General features: G+C 43.1%; 1 pseudogene; it reads left to right on the top strand.

Annotated features, from left to right (window-relative positions):
• The first annotated feature begins 2778 nt into the window (after positions 1 to 2778).
• Positions 2779 to 9056, top strand: LOC129049096 (large ribosomal subunit protein uL13-like; annotated as a pseudogene).
• The last annotated feature ends 5877 nt before the right edge of the window (positions 9057 to 14933 follow it).

The following is a 14933-nucleotide window of genomic DNA, read 5'->3' as shown; positions in this document are numbered from 1 at the left end:
TTGCTGATTTCTTATTTTACTTATGTTTTTTTTCATGTGTGTGTGTGTGTGTGTGTGTGTGTGTGTGTGTTATTGTAGAATGAATTTGACAGAAAGATGCTTATTTCATTTGTATTCCCCCCCCAAAACATCTGCTATTGGGTTTATCATTTTTATTGTTTTTATTTTCTTTAAATTTATTTTCATTTTCTCTTTTCTTAGATTTGTTTTAGCTATTCTAATTTTTTGAGTTGAAGAGTTAGATTTTTTTTTTTAAGAAGAAAAACATTTAAGGTTATGAGTTACGCTGTAGCTTGGCTACAACCCCTAAACTAAGTTTTCTATGCATTGTTCTCATTTTCATTATTATTATGATGTTTTTTAGACATGGCTGGACTGCAGTGGCATGCTCATGGCTCAGTGCAGCCTCAACTTTCCAGGCTCAAGTGGTCTTTCCATCTCAGCCTCTTTAGTAGCTGGGACTACAGGTGTGTACTGCCATGTCCCATGAATTTTTTGTATTTTTTGTAGAGATGAGGTCCTACCTACTATGTTGCCTAGGCCGGTCTTGAACTCTTGTCTCAGGTGATTCACCTGCCTCAGCCTCCCAAAGTGAGCCACTGCCCCCAGCCAATTTTCATTATTTTGCAAATAGTTTGATGTTATATTTGTTTTCCTCTTTGACTTAATTTTATATTTTTAAAAAGAAGCTCTGACCAAGCAAATTACTAGTCTCTCTCTTTATTTTTTTTAGTAGAACTTTTTTTTTGGTTCTTTTTTGTCCTAAAATAGTTTCTGAAAATTAGGCCATAGAAGAATTTTAGGAAAAACAACAGAAGTCATTGCATTTGAATCATTTACTTCACTTATTTAATCCTAGTCTTACGTGTCCCAGATTAAATCAACTGGCTTTGAAAATCCGAGTTTTATGCCATTTAACTCTGAATGAAGAGTGCAAAGTGAAAGACTTGGGAAAAGGAATGAACTTACCCCTAGAAGCCCGGGGCTCCTTGCCTGGCAGATGGTCAGAAAGAACTACACTACCTTCCATTTCAAGTCCCTAAAGGAGAGGCTCAGTGGCAGAATGGGAATTCTTCCATGAGGACTCAACAGTCAACCAAAGTTGAACAATTACATGTAGAAGAGAGTGAGCAAATATAGGGCTTGCTGAGTGAAAAATGATTCTGAATTCTACAAAAATGTAAGGTCTTTAATCTGGACCCTACTCTCTGAATTGTGCAGGCTGCACTGAAACGCCCTGGTGATCTGACGTTTAGGAAGAAAGTTAAAGAGTTGGTCAGATGGATAGTTCATAATGGGTGATTCCATTCCAAGAGCCCATTGCCCAGCTTTGGTTTTGGTTGTATCATAATCTCCAATCATTAATCCCATTGACAGAGTGGAATATTTCAGTTAACAAGACAATATAATTAATAGAGCTATCATTGAACCCCAAAATGGATTACCAATTTTAACATAATTATTACAAAATGTATGCTAACCCCCAAATGATACTATGCATGATGTGACCTCTCTTTGATTTGGAAGAACCTGTAGAACCTCAGAGGGTGTCAAGGCATCACTTTGAGTATCAGTTAGGATTATTTGGAAGTATAGATGTATCAGATGATAGAAATGACAAGCAGTACTGCCCAGAAGGGAGTTCCAAAGAGGATGACCCCCAAACGGAACTTCCTGCAGCTGCATTTAAAGAATTCTGTGTTTATGTGTGGTACATGCATTTTAAATTCCCAGCATTATTGACATCTGGTCACCTCATCTTTGCATATTGCCCATTTTATTCCAAAAGCCCTTGGCATTTTATCTGGGATAGCATGGGTAAACTGAAACATTTGACCTCGACTTTCCCCTTTTGTCTTTCATCTGTTTCTGGTTCATTGGCTGGGAGTTGCACCTGCAAGAGGACGTCTCATGCAGACTTGCACATATACAGGGAGTGTTACATTGAAGGTCTTTGCTGGACCTTCTGTTCAGAAGGTGATTTTCAAAAGCGAGCAATGCTGCCGATGCAGCTCGCTTCTCTTGACAGATTGAGAAGTCCAGCTTCAAAAGTTACCTGCCATTTAAGCAAGGAGTTTGTCGGGAGATCATGGTTCATTTTATTGAAAAGACTTTAAGGAGTCGTAGAATTTATTCATAGATTACTGAGAACAATGGCAATATTTTTATTTTTACAGAGTTTGCACTTCTGATTTCAGGTTAAACGCTAACTTGTTTTTAAAGTCTGCTTAGGGGATTGTGACTTGAAAATTTTTATATTCTGATGAGCTTTTTTGTAGTGTCCACAATGTTTAAAATATTTCCTAGGTGAGATCTATGTTCTCCATTTATTGATGCATTGCAGACCAATTTGAGTGATGTGCTTAAGGAAAATTCTTCCTAGTTTAATAAGTAAGCTAAAAGTTTTTTTTTTATATTTAATGTTTAATCTCTGTCTCGTGTTATTTAAAATCAGCCTGCAGATACTTTCCCTCACTTCTGTAGGCTCTTGGAAGATAAATATTCAAACAGCGGAACAAACAATAAATTAAATAAAAAATAAGAATGTTATATTTTCTTAATTTCTGCCTCAGAATTTGTGTTTTATCTTTCTGCCTTTTTTTTTTTTTTTTTGTCAAAATAGATGAGATCGTATACTCTATGGAATATAAATTGTTACTGAAGTCTTTATTTTTGGTAATGAATGAGTAAGAATAAGACTATCTCTGTGATTATTAAAATACATGGAATTATCCAGGAAATTTTCCTTACAAGGAATTAAAATACTCCTGTATTAAAAAGAAGAAAAGCCTTTCCCAAGCGGCTGCCGAAGATGGCGGAGGTGCAGGTCCTGGTGTTTGATGGTCGAGGCCATCTCCTGGGCCGCCTGGCGGCCATCGTGGCTAAACAGGTACTGCTGGGCCGGAAGGTGGTGGTCGTACGCTGCGAAGGCAACAACATTTCTGGCAATTTCTACAGAAACAAGTTGAAGTACCTGGCTTTCCTCCGCAAGCGGATGAACACCAACCCTTCCCGAGGCTCCTACCACTTCCGGGCCCCCGGCCACATCTTCTGGCAGACCGTGCGAGGTATGCTGCCCCACAGCCGCATCTTCTGGCAGACCGTGCGAGGTATGCTGACCCCCAGCCGCATCTTCTGGCGGACCGTGCGAGGTATGCTGACCCCCAGCCGCATCTTCTGGCGGACCGTGCGAGGTATGCTGACCCCCAGCCGCATCTTCTGGCGGACCGTGCGAGGTATGCTGACCCCCAGCCGCATCTTCTGGCGGACCGTGCGAGGTACGCTGACCCACAAGACCAAGCGAGGCCAGGCCGCTCTGGACGCCTCAAGGTGTTTGACGGCATCCCATCGCCCTACGACAAGAAAAAGCGGATGGTGGTTCCTGCTGCCCTCAGGGTTGTGCGTCTGAAGCCTACAAGAAAGTTTGCCTATCTGGGGCGCCTGGCTCACGAGGTTGGCTGGAAGTACCAGGCAGTGACAGCCACCCTGGAGGAGAAGAGGAAAGAGAAAGCCAAGATCCACTACCGGAAGAAGAAACAGCTCAAGAGGCTACGGAAACAGGCCGAGAAGAACGTGGAGAAGAAAATTGACAAATACACAGAGGTCCTCAAGACCCACGGACTCCTGGTCTTAGCCCAATACAGACTGTTAATTCCTCAAAAATAAAAATAAAAATAAAAAAAAGAAAAGAAAGAAGAAAAATATTTAAAAAGTATTTATTTGTAACTAGCTCCATCTAGTGAGAATTGTTTAAAATTACATGATTCATTTATGAATCTCCTTTGAACTAGTAACATTTTTTGAGAGCGGTTTTCCATTTTAAAGAACTATAAATCCTGTAATTTTATGTTTTATAGAGCCCCCGATTATAGACTAGAAGATTTTTGGTTATTATAGAGCCTATTTTAGAAATTAATTTATGGTGAAAAATAAAGCTATACCTAATGAATTACTCACTTCTCAACATCATCACTGCAACTTTTTGGAGAAGCAGTGAAGTGGACAGTAAAGCTAAATCCTGGTAGAAAAGTAAAATACTGACTCTTCTTGAGACGAGAAGTGGGTGTGGGGCGTAATAGAAAGATGGTGATGAGATTGCTTCAGACTTTAGGATGAAAAGAATAACCTTGTTAACAGTTCACAAATTGCTCGCATTTGTTTTTGCATTTGCTTTTTTGGACATCTTTGAGGTAGCTATTTCAGTCGACTCTTGAAAAGCATGAGTTTGAACTGTGTGGGTCTACTTTTACACGGATTTTTTCTCTTTTCTTTTTTTGAGACAGGATCTCCCTTTGTCACCTTGGCTGGCGTGCAGTGGCGTGATCATGGCTTACTGCAGCCTTGACCTTCCGGGCTGAAGTGATCCTCCTGCCTCAACCTCTCCTGTAGCTGGGACTACAGGTGCACACCACCGCACCCAGCTAATTTTTCTGTCTTTTATAGAGAGGTTTGCATTGTTGCCTAGGCTGTGTGGATTTTTTCCAACAAATGTTACCCTGAGTGTGCCTGCCTCTCCTGCCTCCCCTTCTACCTCCTCCCCATCTTCCACCTCTACTACCCCGAGACGGCAAGACCAATTCCTCCTCTTCCTCTTCCTTCTCCTCAGCCTACTCAATGTGAAGATGATGACGATGAAGACCTTTATGATGATCTACTTCCATGTAATGAATAGTAAATATATATTTTCTATTTTTTTCTATTTTTTTTTAAGACAGAATCTCTGTTGCCCAGGCTGGAGTGCAGTGCTGTGATCTCAACTCATTGCAACTTCTGCTTCCCGGGTTCAAGCTATTCTCCTGCCTCAGCCTCCCGAGTAGCTGGGATTACAGGCGTCTACCACACCTGGCTAATTTTTGCATGTTTAGTAGAGATGGGGTTTCACCATGTTGGCCAGGCTGGTCTCGAACTCCTGACCTCAGGCGATCCACCCGCCTTGGCCTCCCAAAGTGCTAGGATTACAGACGTGAGCCACCGTGCCCAGTGTAAATATATATTTTCTTCCTTATAATTTCCTTTTCTCTAGCTTACTTTATTGTAAAGATACAGGATATAATACACACCACATACAAAATATGTGTTAATAGACTGTTTCTGTGGGAAGGCTTCTGGTCAACAATAGGTTCTTAGGTTTTTTGGGAGTGCCCCCTAGCCGCCACACTGCTCAAGAACCAACTGTGTTCCCTTATTTTGCAGGTCAGGAAACATTCTCAGAAAGGTGAGTGCTGCTCCCAGTGCTGCAGGGCATTGTGGATGCTGTGGATGCTGCCCGGATTCCCCTCCAGGACTGAGGCACTGCTCATTCTCCAGCAGCTGGGGGAGCCGCTGCCTGGCACCTTTCACCTGTGCTGCTTTCCCAGTGTTGCTTTTAGCCAAAGAAAGAACTGCCCAAGATTAAGCTCCCTCCCTAGGGACCGTGCACATCCAATGACTGGTTCCTGTGAGGTACCAAGACTTGTCCACCATGCCTCAGTTTGCAATATCTCAGAAGGGCCATCCCAGATCCAGAGCTCCCCATGGAGCCACTGAGGCTCAGCTCGACTTTTCTATCTGCCAAATTCTTTGTCTTTCAACGCTTACGGGTGCTATTTCTGTGATTACTCTCCAATAACTTCTGTATAGAAATCTCAGTGTCTCAGAGTATGTTTCCCAGTGAACTCCACCTGTGACAGCTGGTACTGGATGTGGTCCTAGGAACTGACTCTAAAATAGGATGTTGTTGCTGCACCTGGCTGGCTGTAATAAGGCCCCCCCATCACTGGTAGAGCACTAGCCCCCATCATAGGTGGAGCGCTAGTTGCCCCAGGCATCCATGCCAGTGCCAGTGTTCACATGTTTACAGGTGGCAAACTGGGACACGAAACTGGTAGAAGGGGATAGGCTGGCAAGTGTCACATATAGGAGGTTGAGAGTTTCAGGGGAAATTAAATAAATACAAGAATTTTGGAATTAGATGACTGTTGTTGGAGGCTATCCATGCATTGGAGAAAGACAATGACTGCCTGGGTTGGTTACTTAATCATGTGAGGGGAAGTGTGAAGCCAGAATTTGGCTGTATATAAATAGAATCTCATCTCCGGTTGCCTAAGGGCAGTACAGCTAAGGACTTATATGAATAGCAAAGTTCCAGAAATTGTTGAATTCTTAATTCTCAACTCCAGCCAGTTCTGCTATATGTAGGTCAGGGTGCTGATTTGGAAGCAGTAAGATTCTGAGACTTTGGATGGGGATACTTGGGTCCAAGCACTAAAAAATCTTGAATCATCAGGTTCCACTGGACCTGTGGGCCTGCAGAAGTGACCCACTCCTCTCTGTTAAAGGCTAGAGCCTCTGGCTTATTTGAAGGTCATATGGAGGATCCTGTCTTGCAAGAAAACCCTAGCTTGTTTGGGATGGACTGTAGAATTGCGTAGGTGAATAAAGAGTACCACTCCTGTTTGATGTGGGGTGGAGTGCTGAGGGGGTTTGCTGGGGTGGAGTGCTGAGGGGGTTTGCTGGGGTGTAGTTGTGAGGGTCTCTTAGGAGGTCAGCAGAATTGATAAGAGCAAGAGAAGTAGAATTAAGCCTAGAATATCTTTAATTGTGTAATAAGGGTGAAAAGGGATTTTGCCAGAATCTGATGAAATTCCTGAGGGGTTAAATAGATCCCGTTTCATGTAGGAATAAGAGGTGAATGGCTACTGGGGCTGTAATAATGAAAGGTAAGATGAAATGAAAAGTGAAGAATTATGTAAAAGTGGCTTTATCCAATGAGAATCCACCTCAGATTCACTGTACAAGGTCAGTTCCAATATATGGGATGGCTAATAGCAGATTTGTAATTACTGTTGCACCTTAGAATGATATTTGGCTTCATGAAAGTATGGAGCCTATTAATGCTGTTGCTATAACTGCAAATAGAAGAATACTGCCAATATTCCAAGTTTCTAGGAAAGTAAATGACCCGTAGTATAAGCCTCGGCCTACATGTAAAAACAGGCAGATGAAGACTATCGAAGCCCCATTAGCATGTAGCATAATTATAATTCAGCAATAATTTACCTCTCAGCAGAAGTGAGTGACTGAGGAGAAGGCGGTTAGAGTATCTGACGTGTGTATAGCTAAGAAAACCCTGTGATGATTTGAAGGACCAGGCAGATACCTAGAAGCGAGCTGAGATTTTTACCATGCCAAGATGTTTGATTGTGCAGGTGGCTCAATAAACAGTGGTTAATAATAGAGAATGTGTTTTTCGGATGTTAGTCATTAGAGTTCTTAGAGTTGAAGCACAATGATGATTTTTGATGTCATTAGTTATGGTTATATCCCATGTAAGAATTACGACATACACTGTATTCTTATTAAGTATTATTCTTATTATAGGCTTTATGGGATTTTCTTCAAAGTCTTCTCCTATTTATGGAGGCTTGGGATTAATTATTAGTGGAGGTGTGGGTTGCAGTACTGTGTTAAATTTTGGTGGGGCTTTTGTAGGTTTAATAGTTTTTTTGTTTTGTTTTGTTTGAGATGGAGTCTTGCTCTGTTGCCCAGGCTGGAGTACAGTGGCACGATCTCGGCTCACTGCAACCTCTGCCCTCTGGGTTCAAGCGATTTTCTAGCCTCAGTCTCCCGAGTAACTGGGATTACAGGCATGTGCCATCACGCCTGGCTAATCTTTGTATTTTTAGTAGAGACGGGGTTTCACCATGTTGGTCAGGCTGGTCTCGAACTCCTGACCTCATGATCCACCCGTCTCGGCCTCCCAAAGTGCTAGGATTACAGGCGTGAGCCACGTGCCTGGCCTGGTTTAATAGTTTTAAAATTTTATTTAGGGGGAATAATGGTTGTTTTTGGTTATACAATGGTGATGGCTACTGAGGAGTATCCTGAGACCTGAGGATCAGTGTTGTTATTTGGGATGCCTTACTATTAGGGTTGCTGTTAGAGTTGGTGATAATTATGTGATTAATTGATTATTATGAGGTGGGAATTGTAACTGATTTTTAAAATATGGAAAACTGGGTGACTTTTGAGGTTGGGTAAATAGAATTACTTCGTGAGGATTCTATGGATGTAGCTGCCTTGTGCAGTTATGGATGTTGGTGGGTGGTGGTTGCTGGTTGATCTCTGTTAGTATCTTTATTGCGATTGAGATTATGTGAGGGAATAGGGTTAAATAATTAAGAATAGAGTTAGGAGAGATGGGATAAGGAAGGAGAAAAAGTAGAGCATAATTAGATCTTTCTTGTTAGATACAATGGTGGAGGCTATCATTTGAACCTGGACTGTATTTTTTGGTGTTGATTTTTCTAATCAAATCAGGTCTAGTAGAAGAGAGGTTAGGTTTTGACTTGCATGTAAATTTGAGTGTGGTGTTGTGTGGTGTATTGTGATTGGGTAAAATCCTAATATGTTGGAGAAATTAAATATTTGTGATAGGTGCTTGAGTTTGAGATTGTTAGTTATAAGGTTAAGTTCTATTGCTAGTGAGAAGCCTAAAATAGTTACGCTGAGGGTTGTGAGTTTTAGGTGAAGGAGCATAGTCATTTAGGGAACTGATATTGGAATAATATTGTTGGAGATGAAAAATCCAGCAAAAATACTACCAATTGTTAGGCGTTTGATTGAATTGATTAGGAAGGGGTTGTTTTTGTTGATGATAATTACAGCCATGAAGTGAGGTTGTCCTAACAGTGCAAAGAAAATAATTCAGGTGGTGTTAGGGAGGCAGCAATGACAGTAATTAAAAGGGCTCAGACGTTGGTATGCGACATATTTGTGGTTTCGATAATAAGATCTTTGGAATGGAAGCCTGTGAAGAAAGGCATTCCTGTGAGTGCAAGGCTGCCGGTAATAAGTGGGGAAGAGGGCCTGCAGAAGTGATCCACTCCTCTCTGTTAAAGGCTAGAGCCTCCGGCTTATGTGAAGATCATGCGGAGGATCCTGTCTTGCAAGAAAACTTGTGCTCTGCTCAGGATTCAGCTCTACCTCCCTTCTTGGCCAACAGACCCGAAGCTAAGGGCAAGTTACAACATAACCCAGCCACAGAAGTGCTGGGCCTGCTAAGAAAAAAAAGAAACCTGCTAAGAAAAAAAAGTCGTTGTAGGCCTGGTCAATGTGAACCATCAGGAACTGGGGGAATATGTACAGGACTGGATCCTGAGGGTGCTGAACCAAAGGAAACAAAATACAAATTGGAAAAGGGAGAACTTTCTTTTACGGCACGGAATTTACACCCTGACGAGGACCCCAGGAGATGGCGCCAACATACTACTCCATTACACCCTCTAAGAGGTCGCCTCTTAGAGGCCTGGAAAAGTATTGACCCACGTTCAGTGAGGTAGAATTGGAAGAACTGCCACAGCAAATGGCGAAGGAAGGAATCAGAATGTCCACAGCAGTGGGCATGCCAAACTGGTTAGACTATAGAGGCCAGAAAACCCACCCTCCACAGTGTTCCCTGGGAGGGCCCAGAGCATACTCCGTTTACTGGCGTGTTAAGGCATGGCCTGGTGAGGAGGGCCCAGCATCACCGAGAAGCCCTGGAGTTGCCGTCCAGCATTCCGAAGGGCAGGCTGATGGCAGGAGATGCTGTTATAGCGCTGGGCTCGCTGCCAGCAATGGGGATGATAGGGTCCCCATAACAGAGGCCGGGGGGCAGAGCCCAGCGCTGCAAGCCAGGTAGGTACAACTGACAGCGCGTTGGCTGTGAACACTAATGACAGGATATCTGGGTCAGGAAGGGCTTTCACTCCACTCCAGAATCATACCACATTGCCTCAGTGAAGCTTGAAAGTCCCCTGGGTGAGATCTCTATTTTTATTTTAAATTTTAGTTGCTGATTCTGGTTTTCTGGTATTATGATTTTTTATCAAACAGATATCTTTACAGCAGGCCTTTTAAAATCTGGATTCTAAGCCCCAGTGCCCTATGTCATCTATTGTATGGAATTGATCAACTTCACCCTCCATGCATCTAGATCAGTGCCATCCTTCTGGATTCCAGATTTGCCTTTTTTTTTTTTTTTTTTTTTGAGACAGGGTCTTGCTCTGTCACCCAGGCTGGAGTGCAGTGGCACGATCTCATCTCACTGCAGCCTCCACCTCCTGGGTTCAAGGGATTTTCTTGCTTCAGCCTCCCGGGTAGCTGGGATTACAGGCGCCTACCACCACACCTGGCCAATTTTTGTATTTTTAGTAGAGACAGGGTTTTGCCATGTTGGCCAGGCTGGTCTCGAACTCCTGGCCTCAAGTGATCTGCCCGCCTCAGCCTCCCAAAGTGATGGGATTACAAATGTGAGCCACTGTGCCCAGCCAATTTGCCATTCTTATGGGAATTAAGAAATAATCACTCAAATTATGTCATGTGTTCTGGGTCAGATGAGGAATAAGGAACCCTGCTCAGTTGAGGAAGCCCAGTTGAGAATAGTTACAAGCTACCTATATCCTTAACTTTTCAAACAATGTTTCCTCTGCCTTCTTTCCTCTGAAGACTCAGTTCCCCTTCAAATCTCAGGTTTAGTTTTTGTTGTTGTTGCCATTCTCATTTACCTTTGGTTTCTCAAGCTTTAAATTGCACTGTTGTCCTTTCCATAGCTTTCATCTCTCTGTTTTCTCACCCTTTGGCAAAAATCCTTCCTCCCTTTGGGATCACAAGAACTCCCTTGAATTGTCTTCCATTTATGAAACCTTCTTTTTAATTTTTTTTAAGTCTTGGATATGTATTAATTAGTGTAATCTCCAAAATAATACATCAAGATGATTTCATGTATTTTAGAGGAGAAATGTTTCCTGGTTAAGTGGGAAATGGTGCGGATGGCTCCTGGAAGACCTTCATTCTAAGCAGCTTTAGAGTGAAACATTTCATTTAGAAATCTGGGCCTTCTTGCTTCAGTTTGCTGTAATCCACATTCACTGAGTTGAACTTGTACTGATCATTGGCACCCAGTTTGTCTCAGGGTTTTTGGGTTATTCTTTCTGCCCCTACTAACATCTGATCAAACAGTACCAGATGCAAGACATACAGTGCTGCTCCAGGACCTCCAGCTCCAATAAATATTAAGAGGAGGATCAAGCTTGGAAGCTTCTTGGCCTGGCCGAGGAGCTGGTGGAGGATGTTTGCAGCAGAGGTCTGACTGGAAAGGAGAAATACTATGAAGACTTCTTAAGAGACGCCTCCCCTGAAGGCTGTATCTTGACTGAGCCCCTTCCCATTCTCCTTGCTAGTTCTTTCTTTGCCTTCAGGGCACTGATTATTTTGTGACACTCATATAAAGACATATACATAACCTAGTTAATTATGCATATATAAAATTTTATGTAATTATTTTTATGAGTGGTGGATATAAATCTCATTCCTCAGACTCAGGTATGCAAGAAGTACAACTTAAAGTTTTTATTTTAGGCCACGCACGGTGGCTTATACCTGTAATCCCAGCACTTTGGGAGGCTGAGGCGGGTGGATCACCTGAGGTCAGGAGTTTGAGACTAGCCTGACCAACGTGGTGAAACCCTGTCTCTACTAAAAATATAAAGAAAATTAGCCGGTTGTGGTGGTGTATGCCTGTAATCCCAGCTACTTGGGATGCTGAGGCAGAAGAATTGCTTGAACCTGGGAGGTGGAGGTTGCTGAGAGCAGAGATCGTGTCACTGCACTCCAGTTTGGGTGACAGAGTGAGACTCTGTCTCAAAACAAATATATTTTTTAAAAATTTATTATTATTTTTAAACAGGGCCTTGCTCTGTTGCCCAGGCTCGAGTGCAGTGGAATGATCACATCTTAATGCAGCCTTGACCTTCTGGGCTCAGGTGATCCTCCCACCTCAGCCTCCTGAGCAGCTGGGACCACAGGTGTGCACCACCACACCCAGCTAATTTTTAATTTTTTTGTAGAGTCAGGGTCTCCCTATGTTGCCTAGGCTGGTCTTGAACTTCTGGGCTCAGGCAATTCTCCTACTTTGGCCTCTCAAAGTGTTGGAATCATAGGCCTGAGCCACCACACCTGGCCAAGAAGTACAAGTTTAAAATTTTTCTGTAACAGGGAACATTTCTGACTCAGCCTTCATTCAGCCCAGGTATGAAGCTTAATCTCAGTCATATCTATGGCTCTCTACTGCTGCCTCTGGGGTTTTGTCAAGTTCAGCTAGTTCTGCAGAACTGCCCTGGTGGCAACTGCTCCTCCGTTTCTGCTGCTGGCCCCTCCGCTTCTGCCAGGCCCCTCCATTTGGGCGCAGGCCTGGGTCCTCTTTCCCACCTGCACTCCCTCCCTGGCTAATCTTCTGCAATTCTTGGATGCTAAGTGTCATCTTTGCGTAGATTTGTCCATAGCCTCTAGGGCAGGCTTCTCCCCAGAACTCAGGATGGGTGTATCCATCTGCCCACTTGGCATTTCCACCTCAATATCTAATTTCTCTTTTCTTTTCTTTCTTCTTTTTGGCCTGTTGTGCAGACATCTAATTTCATCTTGGATTTACCTGAACGAAAGAGAACTCTTGATTTCTACCCTTTGCCTTGCCCCTCTCCCATCTTCTTCCGTAGCTCCAGCTAGACACTCATGAGCTCTGCCTGGTGCCTGTTTTCCCCATCCAGGCATTCAGCAAATTCTTTGGCCCTACTCCCAAAATATATCCCCAGTCCATCCACTATTCTTTATTACCAGTGCTTTCAACCTAGTATCACCCCTCACCTAGAATACTGGAGGATTTCCCTTACTTGTCTTTAAAAAAATTTTTTTTTGAGACAAGGTTTTGCTCTGTTGCCCAGGCTGGAGTGCAGTGGCGTGAATATGGCTTAATGCAACTTCAACCTTCTGGGCTCAAGCAATCCTCCCACCTTAGCCTCCTGAGTATCTGGGACCACAGGCACGCACCACCATGTGTAGCTAACTTTTAAATTTTTTGTAGAGATGGGGTCCCACCGTGTTGCCTAGGCTGGTCTTGAACTCCTGGGCTTCAAGCAATCCTCCCGCCTTGGCTTCTCGAAGTGCTGGGATTATAGGCATGAACCACCACGCCCAGCCCCTTACTTCCCTTTCGGCTTCATGCTTGTTTTCTTATAATCACTATTCCACACAGCAGCAAAAGGATTTTGCTAGGACTAAGACTTGGACTAAAATGGTGAGACTATGTCATAACTCAGCTTAATAGCCTCTGCTTCCCGCTAAACTCAGAATAAAAACCTAAGCTCTTCCTCACGGCCTTCTGTTATAGTGAATTGGGGTCTCCTTGCCTGGTGCAGTAAAACCAGACATCTGCCCTGAGGTAATGACAGAAAAGTGTTCATTTGCAGGGCACCAAGCAAAGAGGACCAAGCAGTTAAATGCTCAAATCCTGACATCCCCAATGGCTTGCAGGCAAGGGTTTTTAAAGGCAGGAGTAAATTTCAGGAAAGCAGAAGCTACAGGCAAAATCGTAAATCAATACATGGAGATTACACATTGGCTTAGGCCTAAAAGGGTAGGATATCTTGAGGGGGGCTTACAAGGTCATAGGTAGATTCGGAGATTTTCTGATTTGCAACTGGTTAAAGAAGAGAAGCTTTGTTTAAAAATTTGGGGTCTGCAGAAAAATGTTAACTGGCTGGGATGGGGTGTGACTTTCTCTAAGCCCCATCAGGAAGAAGTTTAATCTTCAGTTTCCCCCTTATCTGAGGTCTAAATGCCAGTGGATCTGTCCGGTGTGGGTCCTCAGTGGGGGTTTCTGAAAGACAACTCAAGGACGTATGTTCAGATGTTGTCTTTAGTTCCTACAGGGAAAGCAAACATCTCTGGAACTCAAACATCCTTGGCTCTTGTTTTAGGCTACTATTGCCTTCTTATTTACTTCTGGGGCTAGTGAGGTGCCTGGAATTTCTCTTGAAGGAACTCAGGGTTTTTCTTTATTTTCATGCTTGGGGTCTTCAGGCTCCTAAGAAAGGGGCCCCTGTTGCAGCTCAATTCCATCCTTGTCACTCCACAATCCTGAGGGGTATAGGGGAACAGACCACTCTGGCTACTTCTGCTGAATCGGGGCAAAGATTGGGGACTAGGATATGGAGAGAGAAAGTTTCTATAATAGCATGGAGTCCACAATATTCACGACTCCCAGGCATGGCACCGTGGTGCTGAACTATCATTGTATTAGTTGCTTTAGTCACAGCTTCACTACAACATTTTAATGCACATTTGGTCATAATAGAAAGCATAAGCACAATTAACAAGACTGACATGCCTAGTTTTAGCCACCCAGAAAACATAGACTGTTTTCCACGAGGAATCCAAGAAAACAAAAATGAAAACCAGTCTTCAGAGACAGTCTGGGAGGCTGTTGTACCCAAGTGGCTTGCTCTCTAACTTTTCCTAGATGGGTTTCTACCTCCATGGATTCGTTTATGTAAAATATAGCACGTGGTATTTGCAACCATACATACTCCTCCCTGCTCCGCTAAGATGTAATCTAGGACTATTCTATTATCTAAGACAACCTGACCCAATACATTAATTCCTCTCTGCTGGGCTGCAATTGCAATTTCCTTGACAAGAATTCATAAAGCGAGAGATTTCTAATTCTGCGCTCATGGGGCACCGTTCTCCGCCAAGGTAACAAAGTTTATCTGAAGAAATACTCAGCTCTGTCTTCTTGGTACCAGGCAAGTATGAATCTGTATATCTCGAAAGTGAGTTGTGGACCGTTTAGTTTTACCAAGTAATTTTAGGGAGTTTTTCAGTGCTTGGTTTCAGCAGTTTTATGTGTAGAAAACTGGGATAAATGAGCATCCTTACAGGCGAGTTCCTCTTATATGCTAGCTGTCAATATATGCATACGTCCAGAGGGTTTCTTGTTATCCCCTACAAACAAATAGATATTCTGAGGATGCACAGAGGAACCCAGAAAGATTAAGTTTAGATTAAGTTTATATTCTTGTTGCAGGGCTTCGTGGATTGGATTAAACCAAGGACCTGGTAGGTCTATTTCCGAGTGT

The sequence above is a fragment of the Pongo abelii genome, chromosome 10 (genome assembly GCF_028885655.2).
Source record: "Pongo abelii isolate AG06213 chromosome 10, NHGRI_mPonAbe1-v2.0_pri, whole genome shotgun sequence".
Taxonomy (NCBI): domain Eukaryota; kingdom Metazoa; phylum Chordata; class Mammalia; order Primates; family Hominidae; genus Pongo; species Pongo abelii.
This window is presented reverse-complemented; position numbering and strand designations above follow the sequence as displayed.